This window comes from Xenia sp. Carnegie-2017, unplaced genomic scaffold, assembly GCF_021976095.1.
Source record: "Xenia sp. Carnegie-2017 unplaced genomic scaffold, XeniaSp_v1 HiC_scaffold_9, whole genome shotgun sequence".
NCBI classification, from domain to species: Eukaryota; Metazoa; Cnidaria; class Anthozoa; order Malacalcyonacea; family Xeniidae; genus Xenia; species Xenia sp. Carnegie-2017.
This window is the reverse complement of record NW_025813559.1, coordinates 35450-53228: the sequence shown is the minus strand read 5'-3', so window position 1 is coordinate 53228 and position 17779 is coordinate 35450. Positions and strand designations below refer to the sequence as shown.

General features: G+C 35.6%; 1 long non-coding RNA gene and 2 pseudogenes across 1 annotated transcript; 1 reads left to right on the top strand and 2 right to left on the bottom strand.

Moving 5' to 3' along the window:
- Positions 1-123: 123 nt before the first annotated feature.
- LOC124459383 lies at positions 124-3331 on the bottom strand. The gene is made up of 3 exons (XR_006953603.1): positions 3171-3331; positions 2793-3110; positions 124-407 (listed from the first exon to the last, which is right to left on the bottom strand). It is a non-coding gene; the product is annotated as an uncharacterized LOC124459383 (long non-coding RNA).
- Positions 3332-5355: 2024 nt separating this feature from the next.
- Positions 5356-8403, bottom strand: LOC124459370 (annotated as a pseudogene).
- A 5821-nt stretch (positions 8404-14224) lies between these two features.
- On the top strand, positions 14225-17710 carry LOC124459393 (annotated as a pseudogene).
- Positions 17711-17779: the final 69 nt, after the last annotated feature.

Below are 17779 nucleotides of genomic sequence, written 5' to 3'. Positions count from 1 at the left end.
TCGTAGCGCCATCAGCATCCCCCTCGTAGCGCCATCAGCATCCTCCTCGTAGGACCATCAGCATCCTCCTCGCAGGACCATCAGCATTCTCCTCGCAGGACCATCAGCATCCTCTTCGTAGCACCATCAGCATCCTCCTCGTAGCTCCGTCAGCATCTTCCTCGTCTCTCCGTCAGCATCCTCTTCTTTTCATCAGCCTCCTCCTCATCTAAACGAAAAATCTAAAAACAAGTTAAGATTAGGACAGGAAAAAATAACGTACTCCTCTCTATCTTCTTCTTGATCTTCATCTCTTGTACCTAAAAAAAGACTGAAGAAGAAGTTATTTGTTTGATGGAAACAAACAATTGTAAGCACCCACCACTGCCAGAGTTCGCGTTCTTTCACTGTCCGTACGCTCGACATGTCTATAAAATGCAACAACAATATCATGGCAAGTGATTATGGAGATCGTGCTTTCGCATTGTAATAGTTTTATCATGCTAAAACATTGATATCCATGACTGTACATGATTGAACATGTATGTTAAGTGAACAACTCTTTGAAGATTATAAGACTCGCGGAAAGCTTATCGTTTGAACCGTGCATTGTGTTATAACACCCCTCAATGTTATAACACATGCAGTGTTCTGTAACATTGTCAAACGATTTATTACATGCGATATAATTCAAAATACCTAGATAAAAACAAGATAATTAACGAATGTCTCATGCAATATATTCTCTGCTCAACTCTTTTCGATTTCATCCAAAAGGTTGTTTAATTATTTCGGTAAGGCACTAAGGTTTATAAAGATTTTGCAACACTCTGCCCGCATGTTGCAAATATTAACTTAATTACCTCAATTATATATTACAGAATATACAATTCTGTAATATATAATTGAGGTAATTGATTTAAATTCCTCGTCTCTTCATGTGCATCCTTCTCGTCTCTTCATGTGCATCCTTCTCGTCTCTTCATGTGCATCCTTCTCGTCTCTTCATGTGCATCCTTCTCGTCTTTCCATCTGCATCTTCCTTGTCTTTCCATCTGCATCCTCCTCGTCTTTCCATTTGCATCCTCCTCTTCTTTCCATCTGCATCCTCCTCTTCTTTCCATCTGCATCCTTTCTCGCCTTTCCATCTGAATCCTTCTCGTCTCTTCATGCATCCGTCTCTCCATCTGCATCTTCCTTGTCTTTCCATCTGCATCCTTTTCTCACATCTCCTCATCTTTCTCGCCATCCATCTCTCCCATGATCCTCCTCATTCTTCCCATCTTCCCTCTTCCATCCTCATTCTCCATCCTTCATTCCTCCATTCTCATCTCGATCCATCCTCGTCTCATCCATCATCTCTCATCATCCTTCTCTTCATCTGCATCCTCTTCTTTGTCTCTTTGTCTCATCCCCGTCCTCTTCATCTGCATCCTTGTCTTCCATCTGCATCCTTCGTCTTCATCTGCATCCTTCTTGTCTCTTCATCTGCATCCTCGTCATCCATCCTTCCTGTCTCTTCATCTGCATCCTCCTCGTCTTCATCTGCATCCTCTTGTCTTCATCTGCATCCTCCTTGTCTTCATCTGCATCCTCTTGTCTCTTCATCTGCATCCTCCTCCTTTCATCTGCATCCTTCTTCATCCTCATCCTCCATCGTCTCTTTCATCTGCATCCTCCTCGTCTCCATCTGCATCCTCCTCTCTCCATCTGCATCCTCCTTGTATCTTCATCTGCATCCTCCTCATCTTAACGAAACATCTAAAATCAAGTTAAGATTATGACAGGGAACATACTTCTCTATCTTCTTCTTGATCATCGTCTCTAGTGCCTAAAAATAGACTGAAGAAGAAGTTATTTGTTTGATGGAAGCAAACAATTGTAAGCACATACCACTGTTAGGGTTCGTGTTTTTTATTATCCGTAAGCCCGACATGTCCACATAAATGCAACAAAAATTGTTGAATGAAAATCATAGCAAGTGATTATGGAGATCGTGCTTTCACATTGTTATAGTTCTATCATGCTAAAACATCGATATCCACGACTGTACATGATTGAACATGTATGTTAAGTGAACAACTCTTTGAAGATTATAACACTCGCGGAAAGCTTATCGTTTGAACCTTGCATTGTGCTGTGACACCCCTCAATGTTACAACACATGCAGTGTTCTGTAACATTGTCAAACGATTTATTACATGCGATATAATTCAAAAATACCTAGATAAAAACAAGATAATTAACGAATGTCTCATGCAATATATTCTCTACTCAAATCTTGTCGATTTCATCCAAAAGGTTGTTTGATTATTACGGTAAGGCACTAAGGTTTATAAAAGACTATCGAGTTTAAAGATTTTGCAACATTCTGCCCGCATGTTGCAATATCAAATGACTTACCTCAATTATATATTAATATACAAATATTCTATGATATATAATCGAGATAATTCACTTGAATTCCTCGTCACTTCATCTGCATCCTCCTCGTCTCTTCATCTGCATCCTCGTCGTCTCTTCATCGGTATCCTCTCCTCTTCATCTGCATCCTCTCTCCATCTGCATCCTCTCTCCATCTGCATCCTCTCTCCATCTGCATCCTCTCTCCATCTGCATCGTCCTCGTCTCTTCATCTGCTCTCTCCATCTGCATCCTCCTCTCTTCATCGGTATCCTCCTCTCTTCATCTGCATCCTCCCTTCATCGGCATCTTCCTCTCTTCATCTGCATCCTCCTCGTTTCTGCATTAGCATCCTCATCTAAACGAAGTACGTAAAAATCAAGTTATTATGACAGGAAAAAGTAACATACTTCTCTATATCCTTCTTGATCCTCCTTGTCCGTTCTTGATCCTCCTTGTCCATTCATTTTCATCCTCCTCGTCCCTTCATCTGCATCCTCCTTTTCTCTTTATCTGCATCCTCGTCTCTTCATCTGCATCCTCCTTTTCTCTTCATCTGCATCCTCGTCTCTTCATCTGCATCCTTCTTGTCTCTCCGTCAGCATCCTCCTCTACTTTTCATCAGCCTCCTCCTCATCTAAACGAAAAATCTAAAAACAAGTTAAGATAAGGACAGGAAAAATAATAACGTACTCCTCTATCTTCTTCCTGATCTTCATCTCTTGTACCTAAAAAGACTGAAGAAGGAGTTATTTGTTTAATGGAAAAAACAATTGTTTAGCACATACCACTGCCAGAGTTCGCGTTCTTTCACTGTCCGTACGCTCGACACTGTACATGACTGAACATGTATGTTAAGTGAACAACTCTTTGAAGATTATAAGACTCGCGGAAAGCTTATCGTTTGAACCGTGCATTGTGCTGTAACACCCTCAATGTTATAACACATGCAGTGTTCTGTAACATTGTCAAACGATTTATTACATGCGATATAATTCAAAATACCTAGATAAAAACAAGATAATTAACGAATGTCTCATGCAATATATTCTCTGCTCGATTTCATTGAAAAGGTTGTTTAATTATTACGGTAAGGTACGAAGGTTTATAAAACATCATCGCATTTGAAGATTCAGCAACATTTTGCCCCATGTTGCAATATCTTGTATACTCTATAATATATATTTGAGGTAATTCATTTGAACGTTTCTCAAGTGAATTACCCACTTTTATCTCACCTACTATAACATCACTTGATGCTACAGTAGTTCCTCTCAGGAGCAGGGACGGATTAACCAAAGGAAGCTGTCTAGAAGCCTCCACAAACAAGGGCCTTCACATTATTCAAAGGAAGAATAAACATAGTTGCTTTAAAGACGAAGGAAAAGCATTTAGTTTATTTGTTGGATCAATTTCAGCTGATGAAGAACAGACCACGTATGACAACGAATCACAGTAAACTCAGCCATTTTGCTCTGATGAGCATTGAGGACAATATTCTAACAGAAATAAACTTGGAAGAGCTTATCAAAGACTGCCAGAATAAAATCGCAATAACTACTTTATCTCAAGTAGCAGCATTCACTCGTCGTATGCAACCGCTTTACACGCTATATTCGAAGTTTATACTTTTATCAAATGCTTTACGAAATTTGAAAGTAAATTTTACTGTTGAAAAATGAGCAGCACATTGCGTTTAGAGTAAGGAAAGGGATCTTTACTACGTATTTTTGCTGCTCAGAGCCTCCACACATCTTAATCCGGCCCTGCTCGGGAGACATAAAATATTATATCCTTTTGTCACAAAGACAAAGGATTGAACTGCTATTTCTAACAATGGCCAGTTGTTAGAAATAGGCAAAATGCAAAATCATCACACTTATGTGAATGATAACGATGAATGCAAAAATGAAAATATTTTCTGGACATGTATTGAAGAGGTCCAATAATTGATGTCAAGAATAGTGGGAAACTTTTGGCAGTTTCGTTCGTGTTCTCACTTCAATATGTAACTGAAACTTGACGGCATTTTGTGCTCCAAGATCGAAACATAGAAATACTAAGAAACCAAAGAAATCGATCATTCCTTCGAACAAATAGGACTCATAACGATGCTTTGAATATGCTGTAACGAGAATTCACATCACAATTGGGTTATACATTTTAATTCATCGATCTCAAACTTACATCTTTATGTCATCGACGATTTTTCTGTATTTAACCTGCCGCTTTCAAACATGGCTAAAATATCTCAACCGTGTCATGTCTTCAGTTGCTCGTCCTTTCCAACAAGTAGTCGCATTTCTTGAAGGCTGTCTTCGACTTTCAACAGACTTTCACCTTTCCCAGACGAACAGCTCGGTCAAATAGGGTTATCGAAGTGAAAGACCCTACTTTTTCTTCTGATAACTTTCATATATCACATGAATTAATTATTAATTCATTCGTCAATTTTGTTCAAACCATGATAAAAAGGGATTAAATTCATTGATTGCATGAAAATATATGCAGGGCAAAGACAAAAGGAATTAAGCCTGGTTATAAGTTAACTAACGACATTGGTTAGTAAAAGAAAGCAAAGCCTTTTCCCCAGAGGTTTGGAGAAAACAAAAGAATATTTCTTTTGTTTCCTCAATGAAGAGTTTGCGAAATCAATGATTGTAAGGTTATGACGGCAGACAGAGCATGTCGTGTTGTGGTAAATTTTATCTAGTATGAACAAAAAATTATCTCACCCAAAACCGCAATTCAATGCACCATAGCTAGGAGAGTTATCATTTTCTCCCACCTGACCACCTTTATTCAACTTGTTACGTCAACAAATAAATTAGAAGGCATATCAAAAGCTTGTAATTTATTCACGTGGGAATCACCCACATGTTATAGAAAAGCTTTTGTCGTGCTCAATACTTATTATGAACATTGGAGCCCTGCTTATTGCAATAATATGACTTGCCATTGTAAAATGTAATGTAATAATTTAACGAGAGAATTTTATTGACAGAACTAAATGGTAGCAAGTGATTCATTTTAGCAATCCTAATAGGATGGGACAAAGGGAAAGAATGAGAGGTAAGTTCGTTTTCAAATAATTATCTTTAGCGATGTAACGATAGCAGGACTTTCAAATGCGGTAAATGTTTTGTGGGAAAAGCGCGATTGTTTCTTTTCCGTGGTTGTAATCCTTAAAATTACATTATTAACAGTAAAACTGAACAAATTGAAAGTTATCTTTTCCTCTTATATTCCTTGTTCAACGAGTTCATTTCCTTGATCAAACCATGATGAAAATTTATCCAATCACATTTACATTAAAGTTTTTTAAACTTCAAGATTTCCCCACATTCATTTAGCTTAAATCCCGCATGATAAACGAATGATATCTCTAATCAAAGATGATCACGCAGTCTCCGATTTTTTAGGAATGAAAATTGGTTTTACGTTAATTGGTTTATGTTTGGCGTAAGGTGAAGCCGGTGATCCAACAATTAACACGTGATTACCCTTTAACCATAATCTCCACATGCTTTTATGAAATCCTCGAGCATCTAAGTCCCAGATTCGTAAACATCTCGCTATATTATTCCATGTTGTCCAGTCGTTAGCATGTTTCATTTCAATATAAAATATATATGTTTTATCAGATGTTTCATGAACAAAGTCTTTCTCGTTCTTGCAAGGATTTTTACTGTGATCCAACGGCTCTGCCAACCTGTAAAAAACAGTAGATAGACATCTCTAACAATCAAATGACATAAATATACGCACTATGATGATAATTAGATCACTGAATCACTAAGTAGAAATCTCCTTCATTGTCCTGTGAAAAGAAAAATATTGTTGTCAATATTTTATAAAATCCTGCAAGACATACCCTACAAGCCGTTCAATCTCCTTCTCATAATTTTCTTTTTTCAACAATCCAACATTAAACTTAACTTTAAAATTAAATGAGATATGATCTTCGCACTTAGCTGGACAATTTAAGCAATCGTCTACCTCTTAAATTGTCCAGCTAAAGATCATATCTCATTTATTTCAAAAACACTGCATAAAACATTCATTAAACTTAACGTTAGGTTCAGTATTCAACGTATGTTTTTTGAAATAGGATTCTTGAAAAAACACATTCATATTCAGGCCTTTGGCGCCAAAATGCTAGGTTCTTGAGATATCCGGAATGATACATTCACGTCCCTTTTTGTTGCTGTCCATCCTCATCCACATATCCCAATCCCAAAAGGGATCAGGGGTTGGCCATTTTGGCTCAAGTTCTTCTTTATAAAGTCGTCGTTTGAGCAACCTGTTAATGCAAAGAGAAATAATAGATAGAATGAAGTTAATACTATCTATACATTTATAGTGCTGCGTGATGTCATTGTGGCGTGATGTCATTGCAGCGTGAGGTCATTGTAGCGTGATGTCATTGCAGCGTGATGTGCTTGTAGTGTGATTTCATTGTAGCATGACGTCACTGTTGCGTGATGTCATAGCGTAAACAAAATCATTTGTAGTAATAAAAATTCTCACCAGCCTAAACCAGGCATTGTTTCTACACGATATAACATTGCAGGATCATTACATGTGTGATCATAACCCTAAAAATAGAAATACTTGTTTTTGCAATTAAATCATTAATCACATAAATTAGTTTTTCAATGGATGTACCATTTCAAAGGTAAATTTCCTAAATTTCACTTCGTGATGTGCAAGGAAGGAAGCTCGATAAAGACAAACATAATGTAACCAATGAAAACTACAATAAGATAACAGATTCTTGTACGGAGATTTCCATTTTCCATTATAATGTGAAAAATATTTGAGATTTATTTAATTTACATTCTGCACTCTCGTCAGAGATAAACTGGACTCGACAAAAAGCAAAAGAATCAGAGACGTTCAAAACCACGTTAATAAAGTTGAAAACGAATTAAAATTTTGTTGTGTAGCAAAACAAGCCAACAATAGAGTAAAAGACTAAAAGATGAAAAGAATGTTGTTAGCTTTTGTTTATAACAAACCTGATCATTCCACCGATATACAGTACAGACTTTCATCTGTATCCATTAAAGGCAAAATTGATTAAAATAACTAAATATGTCCACAGATACGTCTAAATCTTCTTCCAAAATAATCATATACCGAGCATTGGGATAAGCATTAAACGTCTCTGTCAATGTTCGCTTGTAATGCTGGGAGGAAGAGAAAATACATTTAAAAAGTAATAAAAAGAACGAAAAAATTTTGATTACATTGTGTAAACACTCTCAAAGAAAAAGCCTTACCAACCTGTGATATTCTAGCGTTCTTACTGCTAATAGGAATATGCTGTACGACTTTTACATCATATAGCCTTGCCACAGCAGCTGGTTCTTCAAAGAATCCATCAATAAATACAGTAAATAACTCCTTCTTTGCTCCATGAGCTGACAACATTGACCGTAAGCCACGATAAAGATAATGTGGCCTGTTACTAGCAATCACAGCAACAGGAATGTCTTGAACTTTTTCTAACTTCAACGGTGTTGTTTTAATTTCAATTGGAGCAGGATTATTACCCTACAACATTTAAGAACATATTCTGTCAGTTCTTCATATCGTTCTAACATTAGCTGCAATAACAGTGATATCCTTATTTCTACAATTTTTTCCATGGAGTATTCTCAGAATATTTTCTCGAAGTTTTAATGCACAATGTGAATGGCAAAATTACTGAACACATCGCTGTACGTTCAATTAAATAAGAAATCTAATCCTACATGGATGTAACGAAAAGATACTTACAACTGCATACACTTCCATAGCCTTCAAACTTATCACAAAACATTCTTCTCTATTTCCATGCAGCATCGGCACTCTTGAGGGTTGACAACAAGATCCAACGAACAATGGCCACATTCACACATTTAATATTGGCCAAATTGTATGTTTCCATAAAGTTATCATAGCTAACGGCAGACGATTCAGATCAAAGTAAAACACTAAGAATGACATCTTACCATGAAGTAACATCAACACGGGCATCAAAACGATCCTGCAGCATGTCTTCAACCCGCCGTTCTTCTGCGACTGCAGCTTCGTACTCAGCAATTTCATTGGGCGAAGCAAGCGGTTCAATATTATCGGCAAATGGCAAAATTTCCGAATTAGATTCGTCCGAATTTGCCGTCATGAATTCCGATGAAGAAACCAATGCATTTGTCTCGATCGAAGACTCAGAAAGCGAGCTAGATCTCGATGAATTTGACATTTTTTTGCTCTATTTATGTATTACTTTGTATACTTTCCAATGTGCGCTTCTTGCTGTGTTAAGACTATGACGTCACAGACCTTTGCTGATTGCAAATATTCAAAATGGCCTATTTTAATGGCGGACATGAACATTAGACATTTCAAATGTTCATAACTCCCTCGTTATACTATTATTTTTGCTTAAATTTTACGAAAGCAATAATTGATATGTGTTTAAACTATTGAATGCTAAAATCGATGATTTTTTAACGTTCAGTTTTCGTCTTAGTACCACTTTAATGAAACTCTTACAAGTGTCAAGGAAACATTAACTTGTAGCATTATTTTTCCATCTGTTAAAATGTGACTTCAATACGATCGGAAATATACGTACTCGACTTAATGGTCATTGTTTGCACTCCATTTCTCTTCCATTTGACTTGGTGCAAGCAAAATGGTAGTTCAGTATAATGAGCAAATTTGCGCAAATTTAAGGGAGACTGGCAACCGGCAAATACTTCATTGCTATCTTACAATTGGTTCATTTGAATTTTTGTTTTATTGTGATTGGTTTGACGGATTTCGACTGATAGCCAACTGAACTAACATAGTCAAGCTCACTGTCTGAATTGAATGTTTGATCGTTTCATAGCAATTTTTATAAGCATGATAGAAACTAAACTACAATCAGATGGATTTTATGGAAATCTTTTACAAATTCATATATTGACATGAATGAAGCTGTCCAAACTGTGATTTTTTTCAAGAGGGTGAAAAATTTATGGATAAATTGTAAATGCTTGGCGAAGACGATCTCGCGAGCGACATTTCAGTCATTGATGTTCAAAAGAAAGCCAACATTGTTTTGAGTTTTATCAGCAGAAATTTACATCCAAAATCGTAAGTAAAGGACAAGTGAAGTGTATGCATGAATGTAATATATCAAAGTCAATTTATGCGAGTATGTGATGCGATTTATGTCAATATGGCATATGGTAAGCAGATTGATGCTTCTAAAATTGTTGTTGCCGAAGGAGTTTTAGCTATAATTTCTTTAGTGCTTGGGGAATCGTGGCCGTTATATGGCAGCAAAATCCTACATTCCTGCAAATATATTTCAATGGACAAAAAATCTGTAGCCATAAGGCGCCATACTATTATTTACTTTATCATAAGCAAATGTTTGGGGCTTTTCAGTTTATGATCATTGATCATTCAATCATTGGACAGTTATACTACATATTGTTTAAGATTTGAGAAAACTAACATTGATTACATGAGAAGCTGTTTACTATAACCTGTGATTTTGAGTCTTCTGATCCATGAAGCTTTTATTTTGACAATTTGACTGAAATGGTATTAAACCTGAGTATTTCACATACATGAAATGTTGTCCCATGTCACATATTGTCCCTTTTCAAACTGAACACCTCATGTAGAGATGTAAAGGTGTGTTAATCTATGGCTCATACCATAAAATCCAAAGTTTGCCATAAAATCCAAAGGGCTATTGATGTATGAAAAGCATTTTTTATAGAGTAAAAATGTCTTCCTATGTATGCAGATAAACCTTGAAATTTGGCAAAACAGCAAAGTATTTTCATGATCACTATGTAATTTTTCTGATGATCATTATAATTTCTAAACTAAATTATTTCAGATCAAACGAGCTTTGATCATATCAAAAGATATTTATCATAACCAGTAAGCATGACACATTAACCAAATATAACATTCATGTAATTATATAATTAAAGACATGTTGGTTACATTCTGTTTGTATTTGCAAATACAATGCTACTAGTGATTGCTATATAGCACACCTTGCATATACTTACAGAAGATAATAGTCTAGTGAAATGCCTAATAAACATTTATGACATTAAGCTGTCTTAACTGCAAATTTTACTCTGATAATTTTGCTTAATCTTTGGCAGAAAAATTTTGAGTTTTTCTCAAAAGTGAATTTGCTGACACTGATGTGGAGATGGGTAAAGGGTTACAATAAACTTGCATGGTTTGAAGTCTGAGCTTTTCTATATCTATGAACTGTCACTTGTAGTACCAAATTTCTAACTTAACTCGTTACATAGAGGTTTGAATGGGGGGGTCTATGCCTGACAACTTGGTAGAAATTTTAAAGACTGTATCTGTTTTGAATAGCATTATTGTAAAATAAATTTTACGTTCCTAGACATGCTAATGAGCCATATATTTGGCATGATAATGAGCCTAAATATTTGGCAAAACATTCAAGTATTGTTCACTTCATTTTTTTTTTGAAAAAAACGTAAGCAAAATGTGTTGTATTTACGCAAAACCGATGCCCACAAAATACATTTTGTGTTGCTCTAAAACGCTGAAAATGGCATTTTCAAGGTTCTGAAATTCAAAATTTCTCAGGGGAGAATGCCTCAGACCACCCCAGGTGCGGATCGCCCCCGACGTTTTATGACTGATGAAAAATCCTAGATCCGCCACTGTCCAAACGCAGTTTAAAAGAGATTTGACTGGTCTCCAATCCATGTGGGCTTGGTAGCTGAACAGGTTGAGCGGCGGACTAGTATCCTGAAGCAGAGCCCTCTATTAGTAAGAGTTGGGACAAACGGTCTGGGGCGAGCGCGGAGCCGCCATTTTGGTTCCTACTTGCAAAGTTTAACTATAATAATACTATTGGAAATTGGGTTTATATGCAAAAGAAGAAGGCAATTTAAGCTTATTCCATGGTAGTATCAAATATATTAGGAATAATAGCAAGCTTTTTGCGTTTTTTTAACGATTTGCGGCAGACCTGATTTAATTTCATTGGTTTGAGCTTCGTTTGCGGTTTACTAGTTCGTGCTTCAAATTGATCGTGACCCATTGTAAGAAGTATTTTTCGTACGTGAACGTGTTTTCTCGGCTTATGTTCCGACTCTGTAACAAGTTTTCAAGATCTTTAAGCTTGGTGGCAAGCGGCAATGTTATCCTGGCATCAGTGTTATCAAATACTTGGACAAGACTTTGTTCGAAACTTCGAATCATAGTAATCATGCAGTTTTGGTCCGGAGAGATTTGTGTTCAAGATTTGTAACAATTTAATGGTAGTGAGTGGTTTATGCCCCCCCAATTTGATCCAAACATGACATTTTTTATTCTGAAAGATCACAAAATTTTCTTGCTCAGCAGAAAATGACAGACTTTACTTTTTTAGTTATTGAAATATGCAATGATTTGACCAAGATGCATTTGGCCTTAAACGTTTTATTCCTTTATATGAAGTTATTTCGTTTTTATCACTTTATAAAGTATTAAAGTTTATTTCTAATAAAGTTTGTTAGGGATTCTGCTGAAAATTTTGGTGAAGCATTTCTTTAAAATGAATATATTATTTCTATAATATGAAACATTTCTGTTGTTGAAGAACAGTCTGTTTGCTATAAATGCTACTGTTTGTAGTCTTTTATACAGCATATGAGTCTGATCCAATCTTTAATTTAGCAAAGAGTTAAATTTATTGGTTGAGGAATGACGAAACTTCTATATGTGTTTAATGATCAAACAGGGGTGTGTTGGAGGGAGCTCAGCCCCGTTTGTTCAAATTCTATGCCTTGTATTGCCAGTGAAATATATATATCAAAAAGCTAGCAGCACCTAAATATATATCAGAAAGCCAGCAATATTTTAATATATATGAGAAAGGCAGCAACAGTTGTAATATACATTAAAAAGCCCAAATAGCTGAAATTATGGAGATATGCCTCTGATCTTATAAACCAAAGCCTACAATTAAAATATCATCGACAAGTCTAGAAGAGAAGTAATGTTCTACTTTGAGCTACAGAAGTAGGGTACATTTGTACAATTCATTACCAAAAATATCTTATACTCAAATGTTTCAGTGAATATCCTAATTATAATTACTTCATTTTTAAATGATGAACTAAAAATAATAAATACAACATGGAAAATCATAAGAGTTTCTGTGATTTGGTGTAGTTGTTTCAGTGTGGAAGTGGCTGAGAATTGAGAGGTTTGTAGATTGACCAATTTCAGAACATAATGAGAAATCATCTTCGATTAAAAAACAAGCTTTGGAGTAAGAAAACTATTGAAACTGCATCAGCACGAACTTTTCAATGTTATTTGGCCCAAAAATGTTTCTCTACTTGAGTCAGTTAATTGAACCTTATATCAAAAGCAGTTCAGCACAACAATCACCATACGCAATCAAATTTCGTAAGTTCGACGAAAAGGTATTTCTTTAATTTTTTTCGTAATCCTCGATTCTTGCGATATGTAATGACATTTAGTAGTCTTCAACAATCAGTTATTACACACTTATCCTTAAAAAATCGCAATATTATCTCAAAATACTGTATTACTAGCAGCAATTGCTATATAAACACTAGCTGAAATTTCAAAACTAGGAACCAAAATGGCGGAAATTGATCAGGTGATCAATATTGCCCAATCAACGTAAGCTAAACGGATAACAATAGATGTCCCAACTCTTATTAATAGAGGGCTCTGTCCTGAAGGTGCTGAAGGTGCGAGTTCAAAGTTCGTCCAAGTCACATGTTTTTCATGTGCATATTAAAACCGTGTTAGGATTAATATATTATATGTATTCTCTGATGATGGCTTTGGAATAAAGGCGAAACACGGTGCCATCCAGTAAACTACTTTTGTGGCGAGAATCTCTCGTCCATACTTACGATTTTGGATGTAAATTTCCGCTGATAAAACTCAAAACAATGTTGGCTTTCTTTTGAACATCAATGACTGAAATGTCGCTCGCGAGATCGTCTTCGCCAAGCATTTACAATTTATCCATAAATTTTTCACCCTCTTGAAAAAATTCACAGTTTGGACAGCTTCATTCATGTCAATATATGAATTTGTAAAAGATTTCCATAAAATCCATCTGATTGTAGTTTAGTTTTTATCATGCTTATAAAAATTGCTATGAAACGATCAAACATTCAATTCAGACAGTGAGCTTGACTATGTTAGTTCAGTTGGCTATCAGTCGAAATCCGTCAAACCAATCACAATAAAACAAAAATTCAAATGAACCAATTGTAAGATAGCAATGAAGTATTTGCCGGTTGCCAGTCTCCCTTAAATTTGGGCAAATTTGCTCATCATACTGAACTACCATTTTTCTTGCACCAAGTCAAATGGAAGAGAAATGGAGTGCAAACATTGAGTTCTATAATAACTGGAGGGGAAACGTCAACAAAATTACTATAAATTATCAGCGCGCGGCCGCGTGGTCAAAAACATGGCGGATTTTGGTGGTCAAAGTCAGCGGAGAGACGCGGGCTCATGAAATAAAATTTTTGTCGCCCACCCTGATTTGACCACCACGATTGCGAGTATAGAAAATATCAAAACTATTTATTTTCCTAACATAAACACTTTTTTAAAACTTTATTTATTAAACTGCCAACTTTTGTGGTTTGCGGATGCTGAAATAGCGACAGAAAAGGGAACATTTCTTGACTCCGGTAAGTAGCACAGTATTAGTTTTACTATTTTGTTTTTAACACGATACTTGAAGAGTGTTTCTAATACTAAGTTTATAGAGCTCTTATAGAGCTCTTATAGAGCTCAATGAGTGCAAACAATGACCATTAAGTCGAGTACGTATATTTCCGATCGTATTGAAGTCACATTTTAACAGATGGAAAAATAATGCTACAAGTTAATGTTTCCTTGACACTTGTAAGAGTTTCATTAAAGAATCCTTTTACGTGGAGAACTTTGTCTTTACATGATCGCCGATATTGCTTTTGCTCAAAAGTCTTGGTAGTGTTTATGCCGATGAACTAAAATGGCGGGATAGCTGGTCATTTATCGTCACAAAACGTGGCCAGAAATACTCAGAGAAACATCATCACGCAGCAGACATATCGAACTGGGGTGAGCCTGTCACTGCTCGTGTACAGTTCCTCTTGTTCCTGCTAAACAATCTCATTGTGCTTGGGATGACAGTGAAGAATTAAAGCGAAGAAGAATGTTTTGTGATAAGTTTGAAGGCTATGGAAGTGTATGCAGTTGTAAGTATCTTTTCGTTACATCCATGTAGGATTAGATTTCTTATTTAATTGAACGTACAGCGATGTGTTCAGTAATTTTGCCATTCACATTGTGCATTAAAACTTCGAGAAAATATTCTGAGAATACTCCATGGAAAAATTGTAGAAATAAGGATATCACTGTTATTGCAGCTAATGTTAGAACGATATGAAGAACTGACAGAATATGTTCTTAAATGTTGTAGGTAATAATCCTGCTCCAATTGAAATTAAAACAACACCGTTGAAGTTAGAAAAGTTCAAGACATTCCTGTTGCTGTGATTGCTAGTAACAGGCCACATTATCTTTATCGTGGCTTACGGTCAATGTTGTCAGCTCATGGAGCAAAGAAGGAGTTATTTACTGTATTTATTGATGGATTCTTTGAAGAACCAGCTGCTGTGGCAAGGCTATATGATGTAAAAGTCGTACAGCATATTCCTATTAGCAGTAAGAACGCTAGAATATCACAGGTTGGTAAGGCTTTTTCTTTGAGAGTGTTTACACAATGTAATCAAAATTTTTTCGTTCCTTTTATTACTTTTTAAATGCATTTTCTCTTCCTCCCAGCATTACAAGCGAACATTGACAGAGACGTTTAATGCTTATCATAATGCTCAGTATATGATTATTTTGCAAGAAGATTTAGACGTATCTGTGGACATATTTAGTTATTTTAATCAATTTTTGCCTTTAATGGATACAGATGAAAGTCTGTACTGTATATTGGCGTGGAATGATCAGGTTTGTTATAAACAAAAGCTAACAACATTCTTTTCATCTTTTTAGTCTTTTACTCTATTGTTGGCTTGTGTTTGCTACACAACAAAATTTTAATTCGTTTTCAACTTTATTAACTTGGTTTTGAACGTCTCTGATTCTTTTTGCTTTTTTTGTTGAGTCCAGTTTATCTCTGACGAGAGTGCAGAATGTAAATTAAATAAATCTCAAATATTTTTCACATTATAATGGAAAATGGAAATCTCCGTACAAGAATCTGTTATCTTATTGTAGTTTTCATTGGTTACATTATGTTTGTCTTTATCGAGCTTCCTTCCTTGCACATCACGAAGTGAAATTTAGGAAATTTACCTTAGAAATGGTACATCCATTGAAAAACTAATTTATGTGATTAATGATTTAATTGCAAAAACAAGTATTTCTATTTTTAGGGTTATGATCACACATGTAATGATCCTGCAATGTTATATCGTGTAGAAACAATGCCTGGTTTAGGCTGGTGAGAATTTTATTACTACAAATGATTTTGTTTACGCTATGACATCACGCAACAGTGACGTCATGCTACAATGACATCACACTACAAGCACATCACGCTGCAATGACATCACGCTACAATGACCTCACGCTGCAATGACATCACGCCACAATGACATCACGCAGCACTATAAATGTATAGATAGTATAAACTTCATTCTATCTATTATTTCTCTTTGCATTAACAGGTTGCTCAAACGACGACTTTATAAAGAAGAACTTGAGCCAAAATGGCCAACCCCTGATCCCTTTTGGGATTGGGATATGTGGATGAGGATGGACAGCAACAAAAAGGGACGTGAATGTATCATTCCGGATATCTCAAGAACCTAGCATTTTGGCGCCAAAGGCCTGAATATGAATGTATTTTTTCAAGAATCCTATTTCAAAAAACATACGTTGAATACTGAACCTAACGTTAAGTTTAATGAATGTTTTATGCAGTGCGGTGTTTTGAAATTAAATGAGATATGATCTTCGCACTTAGCTGGACAATTTAAGCAATCGTCTCAGGACCTGAAAAAATCAGGTGAGTCACCTGATTTTTTCTCATTTAATTTTAAAGTTAAGTTTAATGTTGGATTGTTGAAAAAAGAAAATTATGAGAAGGAGATTGAACGGCTTGTAGGGTATGTCTTGCAGGATTTTATAAAATATTGACAACAATATTTTTCTTTTCACAGGACAATGAAGGAGATTTCTACTTAGTGATTCAGTGATCTAATTATCATCATAGTGCGTATATTTATGTCATTTGATTGTTAGAGATGTCTATCTACTGTTTTTTACAGGTTGGCAGAGCCGTTGGATCACAGTAAAAATCCTTGCAAGAACGAGAAAGACTTTGTTCATGAAACATCTGATAAAACATATATATTTTATATTGAAATGAAACATGCTAACGACTGGACAACATGGAATAATATAGCGAGATGTTTACGAATCTGGGACTTAGATGCTCGAGGATTTCATAACAGCATGTGGAGATTATGGTTAAAGGGTAATCACGTGTTAATTGTTGGATCACCGGCTTCACCTTACGCCAAACATAAACCAATTAACGTAAAACCAATTTTCATTCCTAAAAAATCGGAGACTGCGTGATCATCTTTGATTAGAGATATCATTCGTTTATCATGCGGGATTTAAGCTAAATGAATGGGGAAATCTTGAAGTTTAAAAAACTTTAATGTAAATGTGATTGGATAAATTTTCATCATGGTTTGATCAAGGAAATGAACTCGTTGAACAAGGAATATAAGAGGAAAAAGATAACTTTCAATTTGTTCAATTTTACTGTTAATAATGTAATTTTAAGGATTACAACCACGGAAAAGAAACAATCGCGCTTTTCCCACAAAACATTTACCGCATTTGAAAGTCCTGCTATCGTTACATCGCTAAAGATAATTATTTGAAAACGAACTTACCTCTCATTCTTTCCCTTTGTCCCATCCTATTAGGATTGCTAAAATAAATCACTTGCTACCATTTAGTTCTGTCAATAAAATTCTCTCGTTAAATTATTACATTCTATTTTACAATGGCAAGTCATATTATTGCAATAAGCAGGGCTCCAATGTTCATAATAAGTATTGAGCACGACAAAAGCTTTTCTATAACATGTGGGTGATTCCCACGTGAATAAATTACAAGCTATTGATATGCCTTCTAATTTATTTGTTGACGTAACAAGTTGAATAAAGGTGGTCAGGTGGGAGAAAAATGATAACTCTCCTAGCTATGGTGCATTGAATTGCGGTTTTGGGTGAGATAATATTTTGTTCATACTAGATAAAATTTACCACAACACGACATGCTCTGT